At 31.6% G+C, this 25,677-nt stretch overlaps 1 pseudogene; it reads right to left on the reverse strand.

The window, feature by feature from the left end:
* Positions 1–910: 910 nt before the first annotated feature.
* LOC124366673 lies at positions 911–18,803 on the reverse strand (annotated as a pseudogene).
* Positions 18,804–25,677: the final 6,874 nt, after the last annotated feature.

Genomic DNA, 25,677 nt, shown 5'->3' on the forward strand with positions numbered 1-25,677 from the left:
TATATAAACAGTAAAATACTGAGTAAAAAAAGTATTACATCACAATAATTTTCACTATATTTTTTCCGGAGTTAAATACAATGCTGATAATTTATTTTTTAATTTTGACTTTTTAGTAAAATAAGCTTATAATCGTCTATGCTAATTTGACATATCAAAGAAGATCCGTTGGAAATTAAAGGTAAGAACATTTGCTAAAATTTAAACATAAACGTAAACTTGATACTTCAGTCTAACGTTAGGCTGGAATTAGGCTAAAAGTAAGTGTGTACAAGGCCTAGGAAATATAGATCAACAATACTATTTACAATATACACAATTATATGCACAGACAAAAGCACTATAAACACTATAGACTTGTGTATAAAATATTCTGGTTCAAACACATCATTAACACTTATGAGACGTCGGTTGAGCTTGTTTTAGTAGTAAATAGCTACCGATAAAAACGAACAGAAAGTGTATGAAATACGAAAGTTATCGGAATACACGAATACTTGTCGAATGGCCATGAATATCAAAAGAAACGAACTGTAAGGTAATTAGCCGACAACAAACGTATCTACACATCAATAATGTTCATAAAAATAACATAAAATACGATTATAACTTCCAAAAACATTCACCAAAAAATATATCTATAACATGCCCTTTAAACTAAACTTTTCGAAAATGTAACAACACTTATAATGTAACTGGCAATTTGAGATTGTCTATTAAACTGTCTATTTGTCTATCCGTTTTCGCTCTCAGCTCCAATCGTTTCAGGCTACAAAAAAGAAGCGGTCCTCGAAAAAAATCACTTTGTGATAGTGAAACCGTCCGTGACCGCCGCACCCGCCTTTGTTGGTCCGCTCACTGACACTCACGAGTGTTGGCCGCCGACAGAGAAGGCGGTAGTTGTTTAGAACTGCCGCCGTGGAGGAGAGCGCTGCTGTAGCGCCACCGTCTGCTATGGGCTGAGGAGTAGTAGGCAGACGCAGAATATGAGGCAGTATAAGTGGGAGGATCGATGGTGAGCTTGTCCTCCGTGCTGCATGGCCGCTGGGAACTCTCCTGAAAAACAACGTCGCCACTTGTAGAAGCCACATGAATAAGGACAGAATTTTAATTTGTCTGATGTCGGATGTGTGTCTAATAAGCTGAACATTTCAGTATAGTTCAGATATGTTTAAATTTATATACATTTAAAAAACTAAGCGTAACCGTGCATTTTAAAAAGACATTTGCTGTACGACTAATATAGAGTTCCAAAGGGAAGCTATTTAGAACCTTTTTTATTTACATTAATATTATTTCAAAACTGCAAACTAGGGCAGAACCGCTTGACCTTGTACTTATCAGTGCACATTATGTTAAATATATCAATATCTATCCGTGTGCGAAGTGAATATTAAATTATGTTTATTATGTGAATTTATCACACTTAAAATTGTGTGTTTTAGGCTTACGTGGTCAGTATTAATACTATCATCTTAGTTGTCCTTTTAACATTTCGTTATAACTATTATATTCCCAAAATATATTTGGCCTTACTGTGGACAGCCATCCTACAATATCAACTAAGTTAATTTCAAACCGAAACTGCTTATAAGTCGTATCCGCTCATATAAATTTCAAAACAGGTTTCTACGATGTAACCCACGACACTGATTTCAGATTGTAGAAAGCTTGGGGATGAAGTGAAGACCAGAGAAATTGTAACGATAGGTTTACGTTACATTTTGTTTCAAATTCTTCATATGAAGTAGTAAAAATAAATATAATATTGTGTCGATGTGATAAACAACTTTATTAAGAAATAAATTCCCAAATTTCAAGTGTTTTCGGCATTTTACCGTTGAGCACATGTACATTGATGGACTTCGACTGAGCGTTGGAGGGGTTACACTGATATCTGCCGTTATCAGTGGGCTTAGCTTGCTGGATGAGGAGGAAGCTAACAGTAGTCTCCCCCTTCTCCGTGATAACACTCACTCCTCTCTGGCGAGTCATAGCTAATTATCTGCAACACCAAAACTCAACTCAAAAACAATTCTAATGTTTACTAAGAGTACGTAAATTACTTAAAGAATTTAAATTCATTTTATTTATTCGTAAAGCATATTTTAGATTTTTTTGATTCAGGTAAGGTAGCAGCTGTACTGAAAATTGTTATAAAGTATTATGTTAATTATAATTGTAAAATTTGTAGAGTAAAAAAATGTAATCTTTGTTTTACTTAAAAGAGGAAATACAGATAAGGAAGTAGTTGGCAGAACCTGTTCTACATTACTTAGTTGACTATATTTGAACACCATAAACCTATGGTTTAAATGGTGTAAACTTTACGCTAGCCAATGTTGACCTCCACAGACAGTTGAACGAAAGGGCCTAAAAGTGGTGAATAATGAAAACTTCGATGCAAGATTTCTATGTTCTCAGTATTGTTACTGTGCAAATTGGTATATTTTATAATGATGTTTTACATTTTAAAACCTTATTTCAAGGAAATAATTCGCACTTTTCTTTAAATAAATTTTTAATGGAAAATAATACGAAATAAAATAAATATGAGATAATTATACTGCAAATAAAGTTAGTTGAAAAATGTTTATTTTGAGTAATTTTACCAGAAAATGATTTTACTGCAAGCATTTTCTAACATCGTATAAAAAATAAATGTTTGAGGATAAATTGGAATTATTTATTATATGAACTATTAAAATACCAAACATAAATTAATTGATGAATAATAGTTTAACATAGAAAAGTACTGTTAGAATACTGGAAAATAAATAGGTAAATGTTTATTATATAAGTTTTTGGTAATGACCCTCAAAACTACATGTTAAATAATACAGTAATTTTGACTCAAATTCTATTATATGTTTTGTAATGCATTGCTTATAGATTTAAAATGTAGCCTATATTTAACTTTATTTTGTAAAATCAAAGACGTGTGATTTCAGATTTTTTTCAACTTGATTTCAACATTTTATTTTACAGAGTGGACAAAGAAATGATTTTATATTTCCCTCTAATAGTAAAACTTATTTTTAGAATTAGTACTGCTTAAGTATGGTTTTGAACTAAGCTTTTCATTATTAAAAATTTAAGTTAGATTTGAAAAAACGTTACACATTTAACTATTTAGTAATCGTTGTACTATAAAAACGTATTATAAAATTGTTAACTGTGTAAGTGTAGTTTTTGAATACATAAATACAAACATTTATTACCCTTATTTTAAATCTAGTTCATTTTAAATTTATATAATAAGTCCTCAAAAATCTACTACTGAAGCGTGTAGCTGTACATAATTTTTCCAATAAAATTAACCTAAACCCCAGGGATTATAAAAACGAACTGATAAGTTTTTAAATTACTGTAACATAACTGCATCGAAATGTCTTACAGTAATTTATAATTCCGAGACAAAAATAAATAAGTCCCTGAGACACCAACTATTCTGCTGGAACGAAAAAACATATTTAGCTTTAAAACAGACCAAACTTCCACGCAATTAAATTTAGCAGGTGGATTTTCATGTGTCCCTGGTTAAATCACATAAACTTTACTAAACTCTTTACATAATTTGTAGACTCATCAATATTTTTACAGATTGACCATTACAATTAAGGGATTAGCAAGTAAATGATGCAGTTTTGGCCGGCTTAAAGCTACGAAAATTTCGCCGAACTCAGTCTTTACAACCCCTTTCTTCAAACGATTATCTTAGTTATTCATATCAATGTGGCACCACAAAAAACATCCTGGAGACAAACTAAACATATTTACACAACTTTTGTTCAACAAAACTTAGGTATATATACAATTTTTCCTGGAACTAGATTTAAGGTGACTTTCATAATAAAGAGGAGTGCGCGGGAAGTCAAGTTTATTAATCCGGAGATAAGTTTGAAAGTCATCGGATGACGAGCAATTTAGAAGATACTACTGCGATGGTATCCCTCTTCAAAAGTCCTTGACTTTTCAAGGTTTCAGGAAAACAATCTAAATAATTTGAGCTTTAGAATTTGTGATTTTTCATGTGTAAATATTGCCTCTTCATTTGCATTGAAAGTGACCCTTTCAGAATGTATACTCACATTGAACCTCTTTTTCTGGGGACGATTACTTTTGGTCATTATTATTCATTGCATTATTTGATGAATATACCCACGCTAACGTTTGTTGTGAAAGTTTCTAGGCGCCTCAGGCATTCAAACTCATCCATATCTGCTGGTAATTATCGAGATCAGGTATGATGTAACTTTTCGAGAAGCAATTGATGGGAAACCTGATACCTCTTATCACGACCACAGAGCATTTCGGAATGCATTTCCCTCCGAATCGTATGTTTTTCTAATGAGTTCTTATGGAGAGGAGTTTCAATTATAAAATAAAAACACTTTCGGTTACGGTTTATTGACGTTTTGCACATACTCTGAAGTCCTGATGGGCACTTTTTTGGAAATAAGGATTAGTGTCCATGAAAATCTATTGCTAAACTTAAAAATACAAAATCCATAATACTGTATATAATTTATTTTAAATATATCAAAAAAATTATACTGTATTCCAAAGTTATTAGCAATTTATTATTATATCGATATATTAGTAAGAAAATGGAGTTGGATAACACTTAAAACTCCACCGACGCATGCGATAAACAAGAAAATATAATTAGTATCGGTATGATTATCCTTAGATCTGAGATCTCAGCACAGTAAGGAAAGGTGTAATTTTCATTAGGTTTAAAATTCGAAAGAAATAAAAAAAGATTTGAGGAATAATAGGTACACCGTAAATAGATTCTAGGATTTCATCTTCTATTCAATCGCAAAAAGAAACCAGTTAATTTATTTCATTTTAATGAATAGACGAGAGGTTTTCCAAGAACCGCTCCTAATTGGACGCAGCACAAAACAGTAGTGTGTGGCAGAGGTTTGAATAGATGCAGTTGAATATAGGTGCGTGGTCGCGGTTCATAATAATGACGACGAAGGCTGGGACGTCTCTCCTCATAATTAAAATGTCATATTTTTCCTTCTACCAAGAAAACCAACAATACAACCACATGCTCTCTGCCTAATGGGTAAGATGGTTTTCTCTTATCTCTGTCTAAAAGATGATGTACGCTATATATTTTTGTTATAAAAATAAATAGTTTGTATTCACTTCGTAATGGTTGTCGTATTGATTAGTGAAATTCTATTGGATGACAGTGGTGTAACTTAAGGAGGGATAAGGGGAATAAAATCCCCCCAAAAATTGGATAAAAATATTTGTATGAAAGCTATCCAACTTATTTCAAATATATTAATACATGTTTGACTTTGAATTAAGACTATAATTTATAATAAGATTTATTCCACCTAGCCCTCATGGTACGGAGATTCTAAAACCACTGTTGTATGATATACAATGTTTAATAAATACATTGTTACGTTTATTATAGTCAAATATAAATATCTATATTAATATAATATCAAAATATTCATTCTTATTACACTTATTATGTAAAGTTTCATGAAAAATAATTGCAGTGTTTGATTTATAAAAATTGTAAATATAAAGTTTCAGACATTGAAGAATCATTTTCCTTTATTACATTTAGTATAACGTTTTTTGTGTTTTATGGATAACAATGAAATCATAATTCCTATGTACACTACTAAAATTTGTTATTTTCAAACTTTTAAATGATTAATATGTGGTTAGATATAAAGATGTTTCGTCCAAGCCCGTAGACAGCATGATGTAATCCTTATTTTTAAAACACATCTCAATGAGCTATCTCCAGAACACTGTCTGTAGAATATATAAAATACGTAGATATGTGTAATAAAAAATATATAACTTGGCCTAGTTCTACTCAAACATTGAGATAGTTCTAATTCAAAATGTATTTCTATTTAGCATTCATTGTAAACAAAAAACAGCAAAGAAATACCAACTAAAACAGAATGCCTGTGTTTTGTAATGACATGTTTAGTGTGTCTCACTGTATTTAATCATTCAAATTCTGACAAATTTAAATCCAGATTTGAAACATAAAGAGTAATGACCGAGGTACTTACGGCATCGTTATGATTCCAGAAAATGTAGGGCAGGGGGCTCGGGACTGTACAGCACTACGCAGTCAAGTTGATGGTACTGCCTCTGTCTATAAACAGATCCGGACCTCCTATGATATCCGTCGTCGGCTCTGTCAAACAGAAGTAAAACAAAATAATTATAGAACTTGTGAAATAATAAGGAGTTTATGATTCCAGAAAATGTAGGCGGAAGGATCAAGACTGTACTACACTAAAAGATCAAGTTGATGGTACTAGCGTCTGTTCCATCAATCATGGTATAGTACTCAGACTTTTATTGAAATAATTTCGCTATCAAATTCATCAATAGTAACATAAACTAAGATACCAAAACTTCATAATTAAATTAATATTTATTTTATTAACATCATTTTACTGCTCAATAGTAAATTATTTCATATACAGATATTAATAAGTAAATTTTATAACTTTAGGTAAATTGAATTGAGAAGTTATTTATATTGTGTGGTTTTAAATAAAGTTAAAGAGTAATAAGGTCTTTATTTTATTATTTAAAATTAGGTCTAAACGCGGTTATTAATAACATCATAGTGCAAAGTAACTGAAGGTACTCATAATAAACTAATTCCTTTTCTTAGAACAAGAAGACTAGAAATTGCACCTTCTAAGGTTGCCGCTTCCGCATTGACAGGATATAATTGATTGGTAAGGTTAGGGGTAGTCATCTCCTGTTGATATCCATGAGGAAGAATTTTAGGGCACTAATCTCGTAATTTCCTCTCGGAAGAAGGAGAAGCCAGATCTGAAACCAGTCGCTCCAGTCAAAGCAGACAGGGGGTGGCACACCCTTACTTATAGGTTAGTAAAAACCTTTGAATCTTGGGGAACTACTCCCAACTCCAACAGAAATCTCCAGCAGTAGATTATACTCCTTGAATTACCCTTGAGCCACAGAATCTCGACATATCCCATTAGTGATGATACTGCATATGCATACGGTTACCCATATTTTAAGTGACACACCAGTTTTTACTTTACCGATTGTGGGTTCAGTTGGAAGGTAAAAAACCAGCCATAATTAACCCTCCTGGTTACGCCTAATAATTATCCAATATTTCAGAATTTTTTCTAGTTAAAAAGCTAAACATAAATAAATTGCACAATCTCTTACCGTTATAAACAAACATTGGGAGAATAATCAGAATTGAAATTACTACGTCAATGGATCGATCTATGGTCATCCCCACCGATGGTCTGTCTCTATTGTTGGTGTTCAATAGGCAGAGAGTAAACCAGACCATCCCTACCCGGCGCCCAGTGTGGCGCCCAGGGTTAATTATCCCAGCTCTGAGTAACTCTCATTACTGAAGCTATTTAGATCACATATCAATACTCTTTGTTTAAAGTTACACACACATTTTTTTTAGTTTAGATCGAATGGTTGCTCTTCTTTCAGCATACTCGAACAATTAGTACTCAAAATATAAACTAAGAATTACATTACTGATCAATTTCTGTGTACTATAACTAGTTGTGTTAGATGCTATATGCATGATTATTTGAGTTAAAAACCGAAACCATACTTGCCAATATTACTTTGAGAGTAGTAAACGATCAATTCCATTAATTGGGGTGATTGTGATTACATATTTCGTCAATACATTACGTTTCCCATCGTATTTATTCAACGGCAAATATGGTAGACATTTGAAAGAAATTTAAGTGGATACACTCAGATCGGTAAATATTTCGTAAGCTAGACCAACGTGAAAAAACATTAATGTAATCCGATAACTTTTTGCCATTTTATAAAAATTAACGTCTCAGCAATCTGCCATTAGTATAGTGTCACGATTCAAAACGTTTCTAATGCAACTTAATCCTGTAGTTTCTTACTAGAATTACATTGGCACATTGCAGAGTAAGAACTTGTGTTTACACCTGTATGGTTCAAACCACGCATAAATACTATGAGTTTATGAGTGTTAATATGGTTTAAAACAAATATATATTAATCTTCATAGTATTATAATCAGTTAATTTACTGCTGTTGAGCACTTCATAGTGATTATTCTACATACATTGCTTAGAAGGATTATTAGTAAATTAATCCATGGGGATTGTCCTACAACACTCATGATACATCAGAGAAAATTATTAAATATATATACTGCAGTAATAATATAAATAGTTATTTATTGTTAAATTCGTGAGAGACGTCAAGCTCTTGTATCTTTGCTCAGTTCCATACAGTTCTCATTATGTAAGTATGAGTGTCTAGTAAAAAACCTTTAACTAAAATGTAGCCACTGGCCAAGTTGTGTATTCCATTCTGTATACTAAGTACAAAAGTATAATTATTTGAAATAATTGCAATTAAAAGGCAACCTTTATTGACGTTAAATTAATGTGCTCTGGATATAGGCATAAATAATTCTATCATCAATATTATGTTTCATTCCTTAACTAATTATAGAGTTACTCTTTGTAAGAGTGTGAATAGGTAACATAAATTCAATGCTTATATTGAGTGAGAAGCTGGAAAAATGTAAGTCTAGGTTTTAACCACAATTAAAAAAACAGTAGGCCTATTAAAAAAATTAAATAAATATTCATAACCCACGCATTTAAACTCACAAGTAACATGTTCCCTAATAAAGGTTATAATAACCTGTAAATAACATAATCATTAACGTGTAACATTATTTTCATTACTTCATGCATAAAAACTCGTAACATTAACAACTTCCACCTTACCTTTTACAGTAACATTATGTTACAGTAAACCGCGTAAACTGAACATGTAACAAAACATCATCCACTAAGCAGTTTAGAGGCTAAAAATATAACACAATATATCTTAAGTATAGCAGTGTTAGTATATACAAGAGGAATATTACCTCAAAAAGTATTCCCTCTCGTACAATACAGTTTCCCTTAAAAATGTATTTGTAATACTAGCAGTTACTCGCGGCTCTTGCATGCAGAGTCGTAGGTTGTATGAGCACTTCTGGTTCGAATGATATTCCCATATTAATATTGAGTTTGCCCTATTACCACGATCAAGAATGTTTGTAAAAGATTGTATTAATTACGGCCCTTGAAATTCACCCTTATCTTATTATTTGATTGTTCCATACGTTCATTATGCATTTTTTTCGATCAATAAATGTATTTTTTTCAGTATGGCATAGATGGAAGGTTTTACTACTTTAGAGACTAGTGGGGCATAGTTCGGGGGATTTTCGTTATACGAATAGGTTATTTCATACCAGGGACCCTAAGTATGTAAAGTTTTAGTAAAACTGGTTGAATATTTTACGTGTGAAAGCAAAACAAGCAAAATAATCGTTATTAGGGTGTGTTATTTTATTCGAGTTGGTAGCGTAGTTTTTAAAGGGGTTGCCGCTTCCTGATCGGTGCCTGCGCTCTACCGGAGGTTCGGAGAGGCAAAACCAGATTAATGCCGAAGAGCAATCAAGTATATTATCCATATGGGAATAATTTCGAAAATAAATATATAGCATCTAATCGTACCCATAAAGATTAATTGTTATTATTACACCTAGAAGCATGCTCACATACTCTTGGTACTACATGTGATCTCCCAGAAACTTTTGCTGTTGGGCTATTATGGGTTTCCCCGCATTAAAATTAATTTAAACTTGAAATCTCCATCCCTTTGTTTTTTATCAATATTTAAGACCAATTAAACCGTTTTTCTTAAGCCATAGACAGCTGCATGTGCGGGCATCGTGAGATTTAGGATAAACATATCTGCGGCCTTCAACAAGGCAGAAATATTCTAACATTGTTAACGGAAAAATTTATGACACCTTTAAACTAGCCTAGTGGAATAAACTGGCGCTTCATTCAAACATTCAAGACTCAAGGTCTTAAAACTTTCCTTTTTTTGGTTTAACAACAAATTTTCAGTCTTCAAAATTGAAAGGGTTACACTTCTCTCTGTGCTGTTTTGCTATAATTCACCACCAAACGTAGTGCTCACATTTAAACAGATGTGAGATCAAATAAAAGGAGAACCTTTTAAATAAGTGACGTAATTAAAACTTCCTAACACCATATTGCTTTAAAAACTGTTAATGGGACGTATGGGGGCTGCAAAGGTTTTGTTTTGAATTAGAACATTATTTTGTGGCTGAATTTGAAAGTACTAAACTGTTCAATGATAATACAATTAGAGTTTCAAACTTTTTTCATATTGCAATTCTTCCATTTTTTATCTACTTATGAAACCTTAAAATTTATGTGATCAAAGTTGATCATATAAATAATTATAATTAAAAAATTTTAATGAAAATACTAAAATACGCAGACTATTAATTTACAGTTTCGTGAGAATTAGAATGGCCAACTATAAAATGTACAATATAATAAAGGTGTGGGAAATGTATAGGGATAGGGCCTGTAGAGTTGTTCAGAAAAGTAACGTGCAAGTGTGTATCAGATGAAAGAGTATGTAAAAATTTAAAAGGCTCTATTACATGTATGATTTGAGTAATGGACGTTATTAACCATTGGTCATAACGATTGGAACATAAAGTATTGGGACCTCATAATTTCATTTGAACTCTAATGTTTATAAACATAAAAACTATTACAAGTTTATCAGATACAGACCGACAACCATTCAGGTGGATGTAATGGCTCATGTGATGGCGTGGTAACTGATCTGGCACTCGTATAATCCCGGGAAGTCCCTGTGGCTGTGGATACTTTGAAACCTGCAGAGACTCCAGTCCCTCAGAACTCTGGTGGTTGGGATGGCCCCGGAACCTCTTGGTCGACTCGATGTTGTACGTGTATCTGCCCACCGTTTCAACCAGGTGAGATATCCACGATGTCTTACCCAGGAAAACCTACGGGGAGCACAAACAGGTAACTGTATAAGTAATACATGTAACGTTGGACTAAAACTAATGATGGGAAATATGTAATCCCTTATAGGGAGCGTGCTATGGATGTAGTGTTTTGGTCAATTATTGCCTTATAGTAAATTCATTGTTAACTCTCAAGATAACTTTCCTGAATTAAAGAAAAACACATTTAGTTCAATCACTCCACTAGGAAAGTTGAACGCATTTTAAAATCTGAGAAATTTAACCATTTTGTAATTTAGAGAAAGCTGGAGATAAAAATTATGTAATATGTTATGACATGTACATGGAGTTATAATTTTCAGTGACAAACATATGTTTTTGTAAAAAAAAAAAATAGACTTGACACATGTCCCTATACAGTCTTAATACACATAGGAATAACCTAACGATAGTCAACGAATTACCTTTCTAAAAGGGTTTGTCACCTCCACTCATTTCAATAATGTGTTCCCCAATATTTCTTTAACCTTTCAAGGAGGGGTGATCTCTGCGAACTCTAACGCTCTCACTATAATTACCCAGATTATTGGTTGTTGTGTTGATTACTTGTTATTTACGTAACATTAAATTAAATTGTTATCTTCACCTGTAAAATCATGAAAAGATTGTCTCTCAGTTTGAGAATTGAGGAACCAGCTTTGTCATCTGAAAAAGATATTATTTGATTTACCGATAAACTTGTACAGGCAAAATGTTGTTTTTCATTAATATTTAGTAGTAGGGTATTTTAAACTTTCAAATAGTAAATACACATTGCTATAGAGTAAATAACATTGTCGTATCGTAATAATAATATTTTCGGGTTTCATTGTATAAAGGCTTTATATTATATAAAGTATATATTATATATATATATTGTATACAACAAATAATAAGGCATTAAAGTACAAAAAAATAATAAAAAAATATTTCATGATTTAGATAACAATTACATAACATTTTAAATGTGGAACTAACGTATCCTCAATTATTAATTGTCTAGGATACAAAAGGTATTTTAAAAGAATTTTTGTAGTTTAAAAATTTTTCTGCTCTTGATACTCCAGTACCAGGATATTGGCTAAATAATACTTACTAATACAAGCACTCGCACTCTGTAAAAATGATTTTGTGTTAAAAGCAATTGTTCGACAGTGTTATATCAAATGGACCCAGAGGAGAATTGCGATAATCAGTGATTTGTTTATTTTTAGGTCGTTTTCTTCAAGATCCTCGTATAAAACAACTTTGAAAGCCTCGTTCAAATCTGGGAACTATCTACAGGATACTTTATAAGTAGTTTGTATCTAAAAAAAGAAAATCTAGTCATATATATTCGGTTATAAGGTCGATTTGAAGGAATAATTTAAGCCCAAATTCAGCTTGACCCTATTTTCATAATAAATGAAATTTGCTGCTCTTTCAGCTTATTTCCAACTAAAATATTATAAAACAATGGAAAATTATATCTTTTAAATACGCAATAATATTGTTAATAATTTGACACCATAACAATGTACAAAATTGCGTACAAAGTTAAAAGCCATAAAAAAGTTTACACTATTTTATCGTCTTGCACATTCAATTTTGTAGACGTAGAGTAAGATTCTAAAGTTTTTATATTATGGGTTAATACTAATTAGGTATGGGTTACCTACTGTATTATGGGTTAATACTAAAGCATAGTTTATTACTTGATTATGTGTTAATCATATAGTATGGGGGTTATTACTAATAGCAACAGGCCAGTGTGGTAATTAAAGACACTTATTCACCACTAAGATAATTCCTGATGCTAATAATATTCATCATGATCTCATAAAATACTAGAACGCCGGTTTTAAAATTGCCCCTCGTTTAAATCCAAACTAAAGTAGTTTGTGTAATTTAAATCCAGATTATCTACCCATTAATGAAGAGGATTTAGTCGGTGTCCGTTGATTTTCTCAGCTCTGGATATTGACTATGAGTTAAGTTACTACTTAAAACTTGTTTTGTTATCGCTGTTGCATTTTTTTCTGATGTAGTTTTGCAACATCATGTTGGGAAAATGATTTTCGCTGTCTTAGATTTTAAAAAACCGGTTAAATTTGTCCCCCACCCCCCCCCCCCCCCACCCCCCCCCCCCCCCACCCCCCCCCCCCCCCACCCCCCCCCCCCCCCACCCCCCCCCCCCCCCACCCCCCCCCCCCCAGGAGATCAAAGCAACTGGTCCGAACCACAGAGCGCTATCTCTCCAACAGCACTAATAATCTATTAATTTTTTGTATTATTGTCAGGGATTCCTAGGGAATTTTCGTTCAAAATTACTTTGGTATCTATGAATTGAATTGTACATCTTAGAACATAATAGAGTTTTTAAAATGTGTTCAAGGGGAGCTCTGTCCCCCATTGACCTACGTAATAATAATCAATCTAAATCAAATCCAAAATTCTTTTATTGTTCATTTAGACAATGGAGACATGCATGGAAACATGGTCAGATATTATAGAATCCGATTAATACTAGACAGAAAGAATACAAGCAATTCACAACAACATTTTAAAATAACCAGTTTTTTGTTAAAAACAGTTTTTAACAAATATAAAATAGTACAACTTAAACTTACAAACAATCTTATCTATATCAGTCCACTAGGCTGGAGCTCCCGCCTCACCAGTTCGTTAATGGAGTAGAATGGTCTTGTCTTTATTAGGTTTTTTTTTTAAGTTTGTTTTTAAAAGGACGTCTCTCAGTCTCGCACGCTGTGTATTACTAGAAGGCAATAGCATTAAAAGATTTTAGGGCCCATATTATGACAATGATGATTTTTTAAATGTGTTATTATGGTTGCTTGCGGCAATGATTAGAGCATCTCTGTTTTTTCTAGTAGAAATATACACGTATGTTTAAACATTGATGGGAAGGATTGAAGGTTCCATTAAATGTAAATGTGGGCAACCGAATTTATATCTATAAACGTGATGGCAAATGTCCATTAGGCCTTCCCTAGGGAAAACCATCCCGACAGCTCTCACGATTGACCCAGACTCACACCATCAGCTCTCCGAACAGCCTTCCTTCTGCAGTTTTTAAAAATACCCTAACCTGATCAACCTACCTGAAGCGCGTTGTCCCCCAGCAAAATCCAGATCTAAAAATATGTTAAAATGGGGCACAAAGGGATAACCAAAGTACACCCAGCCTCCTACGGTATCTCTAGACAGAAAAACTTGTTAGGGTAACCTTTAAAGAGTAAATGCTGGGCACCAAGTCTTTGACGAGGAGCATGACTGAATGTGATTTGACGCAGTCATACATCTGGAATCAATGTGCAGGTTCCCAGGAAGCAGACCGTTGAAGAAATTGCTTCGAATACGGTATATCTATTCCAGGAGAAGTAACTAACGCACTCTCATTCTTGTGGGGTTCTAAAATGTTGACTATTGAGGTTTTTTAGCCAGGATTGAGAAATAAAGTATGGTTTAGGCAGAAAACCAGAGAACTAAGACTCGTTGAGTGAAAAAGCCAGCTCGGTGGAAAGATATTGATCTATGTCAGCTTGAATAAAGTACACTGGTGTCGTCCGCATATTGCACTAAGTGGCCCCTTAAAGACAGGAATGACCTTGGCGGATTTTAACGCAGAAGGAAAGAGTCCTTGGTTAATAGAATTATTAAACAGGACAGTTAAGGGACACGAGAGTGAATCTGCAACCCTCCTGACAATGGATGGAGACATATCAAATACATCAGAAGAGGAGCTGGCCTTGAGACCCTTAGTCACACTCAACACTTCACTGTAAAAGGCAGGAGCAAAAAAAAAGCTCGATGAAACATGGAAGCTGGGCAACCCCGAATCAGCTGATGTTATTTTGCTCTCAAGGTCCAACTGATCACAAGCTTTAAACGAAATGAGAATTAAACCTTGCAGCTATCAAATTAGGTTCTGAGACCAACAAGCCATTATCAATCAAACCAATTTATGCGTTTGTTACCTTTGCACTTCCCTGAATATTCAGCCACAATCTACCAAACCGCTTTTCCTGTGTTGTCACTATTCTCAATATGAGAACTAGCCACAAAGCTCTTCTCTGATTGGATAAGCTCTTCAATACTCAGATTTTCTTTTATTATACAACTTGCGATGGAAAGCCGATGGAAAATCGCGCTGGAGCAAATATAGATCCTTCAACGCCCTCCCTCGCTCTGACAACCCCAACAGTGAACCATTTACCTCCAGTCGTATCGTGTATTCCTCCAGTCACATACAAAATATTTGAGGGATATTCTTTCTCAGTAGAGCTTAATTTTATCTATAAGTGGGATAAGTATAATTTTTTAATTTAACATACATATTTGTTTAAAAATTTTATACATTGTAGTAGTTTTATTAAATGTGCAATAAGTTTCATTTATATTTGTTGTACAGCCTATAAACATAGGGTAAAAATAATATTTTGCAGAAAAATAAAACTAATTTTTAATTTGTGAAGGAGACGTGATATTTTACATTGTTCACGGTTGTAGTACAATCAATAATACTAAATTTCGAAATCTGCAATCTGATCTCTTCTTCCTAATCATTAATGTGCATTAAAACAAACAAAATTTATTCCACATTTAGGTTCAGTAACAGGTTATCAAGCATAAAAACATAATTACTCTATTATACGTTTTATGTGTAAATTATTAGGATATTTTTGGGTATGCAAGCGTTCTGACCTAAAAAAACTACTAAAGGTGCATCAGTAAAACAGCTTTTTTATACATGTTAGTAGATTTTTCAACATAAATTATATAAAACTCTAAATCAAAGTGTCTAGCTACAAAAACAAATTGAAACAAAATAACATGAAGTGCTCCTCTTAAACCTAGTTTAAGATAGGAAAGGACGATATATTTTTCCCAATTATACAGTACTTTAAGCTGTGTTTATTTTTATTCATCCATTAGACTTGCAAAATAATATTATGGTTTATTCGTACTCTGTGTTTCATTCTAATACTACAAATGAGAGCCTCGGATGTGCCTGCTTTCCCTTTTATAACAAGAAAAATTAGTACAGAGTGGAAATTTTGCTAAAACTTATGCTACTAAATAACTATTAAATCTTATGCCTTTCTATGTTATGAAATAACAGTGAAATTCACATTATCCTTATTTATGTAAAATCTTATTTTTTATATAAAATGGTGAAAAGGTGTAAAACTCCTATATACATGTAAATATTAAATTACATATAATCAATGGTAGGAAACCGCAAGGAAAGTCAAAAAGTGTAAACCTTTCATGTACAAACTCATATTGGATTTGTTTTATTCACGTAAGAAAATGGTATTTCCTAACTGACGGAATCTATATGCACATTTAAAATTATTAATTTTTAATTAGATTCAATTTTGGATCAATATTGCAAACAGCTATAACAAACTTTTTTAACAGTTACTAGCGATTATGTGCAGAAGCGCCATGAATATGTTTATTGAATTCTTGTTCGTGGTCAATTTAAGATTATAACATGCGTTTTAGAACATATAACATGAAATTAATAAAAATAAGTGTAATTATATGTTTAGTTTTCTTGAAATATAATAAATAATGTAATATAAGATATAACATACGCTAAAACATAGCATATAATCTTTCGTAAAATTCATCAACAATATTGTAGAAACCGTATCTAGATCAGGAGTTGTTATGTGAAATATAGGTAACAAAGTCGTTTGTTAGATAAATGTCCGAGGAAAAATACGTGTGGGTCGCTGGATCAAGGTATTTCCTCTTGAATATGGACTTGAGCTCTTTCAAATATATCAAAACTATATCTTTCAGCTTTTATACCGTGATTTTTTTCTAAGATTTAGTTTTTTGTTCACCAAAGGGTATTTCAGTCAAAAGGTAATTGCGTTTCCAGGCTTCAATATGCAATATAAATATTTTAATTATAGTGGGGTGTGGAATTCCTAACTGGCACAAATAAACGCTATTCATTCAATATCAGGCGGATCTGAAGAATATTTTCTTCCATTCAATGATTTAATAATCCAATCCAACTACTCGTAATTGGTTAATTGCAGGCTTCAAACATCGGTGTTTTTCCAGACATTCAATTTCATTTCCAATTGAAACGTTTTTCTTTTCCTCCATTTTAATTTTAAATCTTAGCGGGTTTTCTTGTTACATTGCTAATGCATGAACACTTTGAACCTGACTATCCAAGCCGTTCTCAAATTGAGAGAGAGACCGTTCTCACTCTAAATATAAAAAGTCGTGTTTACGTTCAACACACCTATTTTACATGGGTACAGCAAAAAACCGATGCGTAACCATGGCTGGGCAACCCTATGAATGACTAGGGGTGGAAAATGGTGTTAAATGTATGAATCAATAGGTCTAATCTACTGTAAAAGATGCCTTTTGCAGTGGGTTCAAGTATCTTAGTGTCATAGGCTGTTACTAGTCTGAACCCGAGGGAGTGCTGTTCCTTGCCCACCAGCTCTCATTCGTGGGATCTCGATAGCAGACGGCCGCCTAACCCCCAATTTTACCAATTACAAATATCCTGTTACTTCAGCAGCAAGAAGAAAACTCCTAATACTAAATGGAATAGAAAGATTTACCAGCGTTTTCTCCTACTAGAGCAAAATTCTACATAAATTTGATACATTCTGATAAAATGTTTAGAATGTATGTTTAATTTTACATACGTAAGTGCTAACTGAAGAACACCTCTACACATGCGCACGCGTGCCCGCACATACAAACACAAACACACACACACACAAGCACTTATTCAGGTACTATTACATTGATTTGTATATATTACTAGAGACCACAGAACATATTCCTTAACATTACCAAAGGCAATGTATACATAAATTATAGCTCAAGAAAAATTCTGAATACACACACACACACAGGCTCTATTACATTCATTTGTATTTAATTGTATAGTTAATAGAACGTATTCCATTACATTATCAAAGGACACTTACTTTCACGTTCTGAAAATACTCATGTTATTGTTACAATGTGTAACAAACCAATTTATTATTCCTAACATAAGGGAGCTAAAACAACCCTCAGTCTCCAAATACAGAATCATTATACTTGGCACGTGTATTGTGTTCCACAACTAACCCTGGCTAATAAACGAGTTCGGCTAATGTTGCCAATGTTTCCGATTATTGGTTGTTTCATTTAGAAGTTTCACGTTTTCCAACGTAACAAAGTGTTACGAGATGGCTTAGGGGTGCATCGAACATTCGTAACAGACGTAAGAGTGGATTTATTTGTAAAGGCCACCAGATTACATTTACTTTTAAACCAGTTTATAAAAAAATATCAATTAATTTAAATAAAAAATATTATTGAATTATATATAATAGTCTTCATTTAATATTTACGTATTTTTAATTGTCGGGGTTTTAGCAAAATCTTTCCTCGAGCGTCTAGAAAAATTTCATCCTTTCTGTTTGGCATTATTTCGTCTTCTCGCAAGATATTTTTAGAGTAAAATTGTAAGCATACAATACATCACAAATTTTTAATAATGGTTAAGGTTAAATTTTAAACATCCACACCACATCAAAATCCCATTCTTTTAAACATCCAGTTAGTCTCACTCGTACCTAATTCATTCTTGGAAATTTTTTCACTTCCGGTATTTGTTTTCAGTTTTATACATAGTACTACTTGTTAAGTCACCCATTCCTATGCCATAAAATCGTTTGGCGCTATACATTGTTATGATTATAACATCAAATGCTCAATCTAGTGAAGTTGACCTTAAAATATATAAAAAATAACCGAAATCATTAGATTGTATTATGATGAAAGTACTTTCGTAGATCGCGAACACTATCATCGACAGAGAAATATAGTGGTCCCACACCATATTATAAAATATGATGTGGAGTATATGAGGAGTTCATCATAACAGTAAGCCTTGGAGATTATTGCTGAGGAGGAGCGCCAGGAATACGTGACCGGGTTGGTAATGTTTATTGGATGTATCTGAGTAAGTGTATGATACGGAAAGTTTTAAACTTACGTAAAATATTGAAAGGGAATAAAATATGTGCTAGCCTACAAAATGCTTCATATAATTATATACCAAGCATATACAAATTGTAACAACCCAATACACTGAGTTGAGTTGTTTTATTAAATAATTTCCTCCCAAAACCATGCAGTTTTAATGTAATGAATATATATATTATATAACTAAAAAATCATATCATATGTAAAATACTTAAAACATAATAGTAAAATATGTTTAGTTTGAATTATGAATTAATTAAGAAAAAAAATAATTTTTCTGTCATTCTATATACTTGGTATTTGTTTATTTTAATCATCTTATAATTATAGAATAGTAAAATAATATTATTATATTCATGTTAACTACATTTATAGATTAACCAGTTGTATTTTTAAATTATTGCCTATTATAAAAAAACTCTACAGAGTTTCCAGCCATGGTTTTTCATAGCGGACTAAAAAGGGAGAATCTTATTTAAAATATGTATGCTAGAAGCTTTATATCAAATTCTAATTTCAAAAGAATTTAAAAATGCTTACGAATTTTTATTTAATATAATTTTTCATATAGAGTATGATTGTGAAGTAGTTGTGCCTGAAGCAAATAGTAGAGCGTCTTAAAGCTTAATAAAAACATAATAATTGTTAGCAAGCTGAATTGCAGTTAGTTCTGCAAGAGTTAAGGTTGCTGACTTGCATTACTTATACCATTATTGATCCAACTTCAGGTATTACCTTAAATATGATAAGTAAACTATTAAATAACAGTTTCCTTTGCAATCAGTAGAAACTGAAACAACAGATAAATTAATTTAGAGAATCGTTTTAATATTTTCTAACAAGTTTTAGACTTTTAAAGAACAGAAAGCATTATTTTCTTACAAACTTTTAAATGACGACAAACGACTGTTTTTAATTGTCAAAAAATAAATGATAGACCAATTAAACATTAAAGTCTAAGTTACGCTTGGGAAGCCTTACATCAGTACTACCGAAAACCGAAATATTGTATTGGATATTGTTCCTGAGAAAGTTAATAAAAAAATATCAGGGACTTTATAACTAAACATTCTAACAAAAATTATGTGTCCCCATTATTAATAAAGAGGTTATAAAAGCTGGTCATCATGTCCCTACAAACCGAAAATCTGGTTTAGAACCAATTTTTATTCAGTTCTGAATGAGGCCAATAAAAAGAAATGATTTTCTAGCTAATAGGAAATTAACTTGAAGTATAACAGTTTTTTGCGTGTGTTCGTTTAAAAATCATTATGTTTATTAAGCATCTTACAGGTTACATTGATAATTGGTGGTTCATATAAAAAATCTTCAGAGAATATAGCGACACACTTTATGGTTGGAAGAAGTAAAAGTGATATGTGACGAAATGTTATGGGTGGAAGGGAATTTGAAATGGTTTGCGATTATTATAAAAGCAAACTTCCTGGATCCTTTACTGCATATAAACAATAGAAATAAGTCTATCAAATTATGAATAACATTTTACTTGTATTTCAAGTGTGCTAATAGAATATTGCAAGGCTTTATATTTTTTCATTTAAATATTCGTAGTACACGTAAAACAATGTTATGAACTATAATTACCATATCACAATAAAAAAGTATGACATTATAACTCTGAGTGATGTATGGATTGGGCTGAGTGAAGAGGATACATACTGTATGCCAGGTTACAACATGTTGCATCATGGACAGGAATATAGAGTGGGAGCTGTTCTTGTCCACTTGAACTCTGAGATCAGCTGTTCCCACCCAGCTTTTCTTTTTCCCACAGCAGATATTATCAACATAAAAAGTGTCTCTTTCAACCAACGAATTATAGTTATTTTGTTTCAACATTCTACAATACTAGTTATGAAGTATCCTTGTTTTTGTTTTTTACCGTTAATGTAAATCTACATTTTCAAAATACGACTTTGAATATATCTTAAAAATCAACTAATCCTACTCATATATTTGATTGCCTAATGATTTTATTTACAGTAATTAAGCCATAGAGTATCCATGTTTTCAAGTATGTTGCTAACTTTGGGGTTCAATGACTGACCTTTAGTTAAAGTTACATCACTTTTTATTTGTTTATAAGATAGAATTGCAATTTAGCAGCTTATTATTTCATTAACCTTACTGTCTTTGCCATTATAATAAGCTATATCATTTGCTAACTAGAGCGAGGAAGGAATGGAATGAAAAACATTTTATGGATCAAAGAGGTGATAAGTTGTAGCGAGTATGGTTCAAATAGATTGAGTTGGTTTTAAAAACGATAATATAAACTTTTATGTGTTTTTTATGTGTTTGAATATTCAGATCTAATTAACTGATTTTGTGTCCTCGCTATATTTGTTTTTTTATTTTGTTTTCTGGTGAATGTATAGAAATGTGTGTTAAACAACTAGATTTTTCAAGTGTTTCTTTAGAAAAAACGTAGTGCATCATCCAAATATTTGCAGTAGAAATATATATAAACATATTATATGACGTGTTATATAAAGGCATTACGAGAAGCTTGTTATAATAATATGTCACACGTCCTGCCGATATTTTCCACTTACCTTGACAGATCGAAGTTGGAGATATCCTAACCAATTTTAAAGTCCAAAATATTAATTCCTTTCTTTTATGGTTTTTAACGCTCATAAATTTTAATTATTATTATAACTATTAATAATAATTGCAATTAAAGTAATTCTTATCAACGTGATATATTTTAATCTAAAAACGTAACACTTGTTTTGTTTTACCTGTAAGCCAGTTACAATTTAGGGGTTTACTTCGTTTGAAGGATGTTTTATGCGACGTAGACGCTATCTGAGACTTCAGCATTTTAGCTAGCTGTTAAGGAAGAGACATCCAGACTTGTTCTTAGAGTAAATGGAATTAATCAATACTATATTTTACGTAGAAGGCATAACAACATATTATATGAGAGTATGGCACCGTCTTACAAAATATTTGTGAAAACGGAGTATATCATTTGATAAATGATTATAATCAGGTTATATTTATTATTTTAATATGAGTATTCTCATAAAATCTGTAATTTTTACAAATCAGTTGTATAACACAACTATTTGATCACTTATTACGTATACTAAGTCATAAATAAATAAATCATGAATCAAATAATATCCCATAATGTGGCAGTGCATGCCTGAACGACAAGTGTAATATATATGACTATGAAATTTTTGAACTACTCCTAAATTCATGTAATAACATTAATATTTGCTAGGTACGTTTGAATTTTTTCTACCGCTTCCCTTGCTTCACCGGTAGTGCTTATGTACCCGTGTACATGCATACTACATGAAATTGCAGGGACATTTTGTAAATCCTAATTATATCTATAATTTCTGTCAGTCATGTATAGCAAATTAAAATCTTTGAAAGTTGTAATTTCTATGGCATTAAAAATAGTATATATCCAAAAACTTTCTAAAAAACGTTGTTTTATTATTGCAGTTTATTCGTAAGGAAACAGTATATTTTACCATATTAACATTTTAATACACAAGGTTTTGCAATCAAAAGGTAGTTTTGAATTGAATGCTCGTTGTTTTAGTGTGTTTACTCAGCCTGTTCCACGATGATTGTACGATATTAGATTGTACTATATTAGATTCTACTATATTAGTGCAAAGATTTCCGCGTTTTAAAATTTTCTTTTAAATAGTTATACTATAAAAAAAACTATGTTTCCGCAAAACAGTGCTTTTTTATTCCTTGAAAAACATTTTAGATCCTTATAAAAATACATTACGTTCTGGTCTTATTTAAGAAATGACAAGAAATTAACTAACAGTTTAAAAAATTAATTTAATTTTTCTAAACACGTCTTTAGTTTTTTTCATCTTTTAAGGTTCATAAGATAGTAAAAATTAAGAAATTTAACCATTGAGGTACACATATTATTAGGAGTATAGTAAAATATACTTGTGAGTTATAAAATGTATTGATTGATAGAGATAATTGGTTAGGAGCTTGAGGTATTCTAAACATCAAGATAAATTAATACTTTATACATATTCAATCCTTTGTATTATACGATTAATAGATATTGATTTAAATACCTATTAGAGAGTTAATCACAAAAAAAAGGTGTCATGCTATTAAAACGAAGTGATAGAAAACTTTCGACACTACAAAATACATCAAATGTATGTTTTAAATTAATTAGTAAATAGTAAAGTAAACAGAATTCTTTTTAAAGGAGTTTACAAGATGTACTAGCAAAGTACTTGAAACAAGATAAACATATCGAGTCTACAGAGACAAGTGTACGGATGGTGGAAAGAAAGATCGTATACTCCCTGAGGGCGTCTAAGTGAAACATCCCTTCCAGGGAACGGGACTTTGTTTCACATATCTTTTAGTCCACAAAAACATTAAAAAGGCGATCAAAGTTGTCAAAACATTTATAAAGGTATTTTATGTATTTAAATTATAAAATACTATTTAGTTTGCTAACAATATATATATGTTACGACAATATATACTCTTACAGTCTGACACAGCTGAAGTAAGAGCTCTCTCAGTACCACCTGGAAGTTACTACCTGATGTGCTGTTACATAAAATTGTTCTTTACAACACTGGTACCATCAGTTTCTTGTCCTTTTCTGTTAGAATTTTTTTGTTTGTGATGATAGGCGAAAGGAAATAGTATGTAATTAATGCAACACAAACTTAAAAACAGTAGATTTAGAACATAAAATATAATAACCGCTTACCAAAGTTTATCGACTCTTAATACGAGTAAATCTAGGTAACATTTTTAAAACCATGTAAACATTGTAGATGTATGTAAAATTATGTATAAACATTTATAAATTATCAAATTATTTTATCCTTATTACTTATATATTATACCTATGCAATTTATATACATTACAAATATTTTTTTTTAATATCTTATAAAATAATATTGTATATATCTTATCAAAACATATTTGTGAATTATGACAGGTCATTTTAAATAAGTTACATTCCATAAAATTTACAATAGATTCTATTTTGACATAGTGTCAAATATTGCGATCACTTTATGTACTATGAATGTTGGCCATTTGTAACAGTTTTTTGTCATGAAGTTGCCCAAAATACTAAATCTTCATTCAACAAGTTTCAAATCAACAATTCAAGTATTACTTAAAATTGTAACTGAAAACATTGCGCTCGTTACGTATAACAACAGAATACAAAGTTTATGTTACCGTTTATTTGTTAAATACATACAAAGAGGAGTCGTTTCGGATATTGAAAATGGTATTGGTAATAGTTGTATTTTTTATAACTTACGTCAGAATTAGTGACGTGAAATAAACAAGAAACTTGCTTATTGGTTTTCTAAAATTGTTTTGTATAGAGCGGCTTTTAACTAAATGCATTAAATCTTCCAATGGATACGTTTAGGGATATCCCCACAACCATGTTATTGTATTATTTTTTGAAGAGGATTACCTTAATTACAATCTCCAGAATTATAATTAAGGTATTTCCCAAAATAGCTTACTGTTATGCACTGTTCACGTTTTTGGGTTCATTACTGAAGATTGATATTGAAAATGAAAATGGAGTTGCTTACATTTGCCATTGTTACTTATTTCTGCATAAATTGTTTCTGGGACCCATCTCTCGTCATCATAGCAACCTGTCCCAGAGTCTGAATGCTCAAAAAAGACACGTTTTAATAATGTGTGTTGTGGTTGATGGATAAATTAATCTTCAAATATAGCCGACTCTTTATTACTGCTACCTTGTATAAACCTGAAAATTGTTGTATTTATCTAACCTTTGTTGCGTTTGTATTCTTGAAAATTTAATTTAAATTCTTATGTGAGTTTATTTTGGTTCCAGTAAGCTGTGCTATTAATGAATTATTGGTAAATCTCTAGAAATTTGTACAAAGCGTCAACTATGATTATCCTTTAAATATTTGCAAATTTTAATTAGCTAACTTCAACAATCATGAAACAGATCTGGTATTTTCAAAACATAAATCAAATACATGTTATGCTCTATCACTAACCAATTTATTTTATCTCTCGCATTTAGTATTTATATATCCAGTATGTATTTAATATCCCTTATAGCATGTTGATCTATAAGCATAGACATTTTAAAATAGTAAAGTTAATAAAAAAATCTTCATTTCCATAATTAAATTTAATGATATTACAAAAATCAAAGATGCTTCATCCATTTAAATTAGGAGAAAACCTTTATATATATAAAGGGAAGAATACAAACAATTGATACCAGCAGTGACTTTCTATGCATTCTATTCATTGCAATTGGTACATTTTCGCTAGTTGCCGTCGTTACAGAACGATTGTTAAATGGACTAGAAATTAACCTTTAATTACTGTAACATATTTCACCGACAATAGTTATGAATAGAAATGAAATCTAGAAATCTTCCTACCTCTGGAAGATCTTTCTCTGTTTTGTATACATAAAGCTGAAAGCCTTACATTAAACTGCAAGGGTATCTATGCAAAAAAACATTGCTCCAGTTTCCTATTCATGAGATCAAGGCAAACAGAAGCACTCTTATTTATGCCTCGAAATCCTCAGAAATAATATAAATTCATAGCTGAAACCAAAACCTTACAAAAATAAAGTCACATGCTGCCATATTATAGTAAAATTACTAAGTACAATATAAATGTACGTTTCGTACTGTTCAATTAAATATATCTTTTA

The sequence above is a fragment of the Homalodisca vitripennis genome, chromosome 7 (genome assembly GCF_021130785.1).
Source record: "Homalodisca vitripennis isolate AUS2020 chromosome 7, UT_GWSS_2.1, whole genome shotgun sequence".
NCBI lineage: Eukaryota > Metazoa > Arthropoda > Insecta > Hemiptera > Cicadellidae > Homalodisca > Homalodisca vitripennis.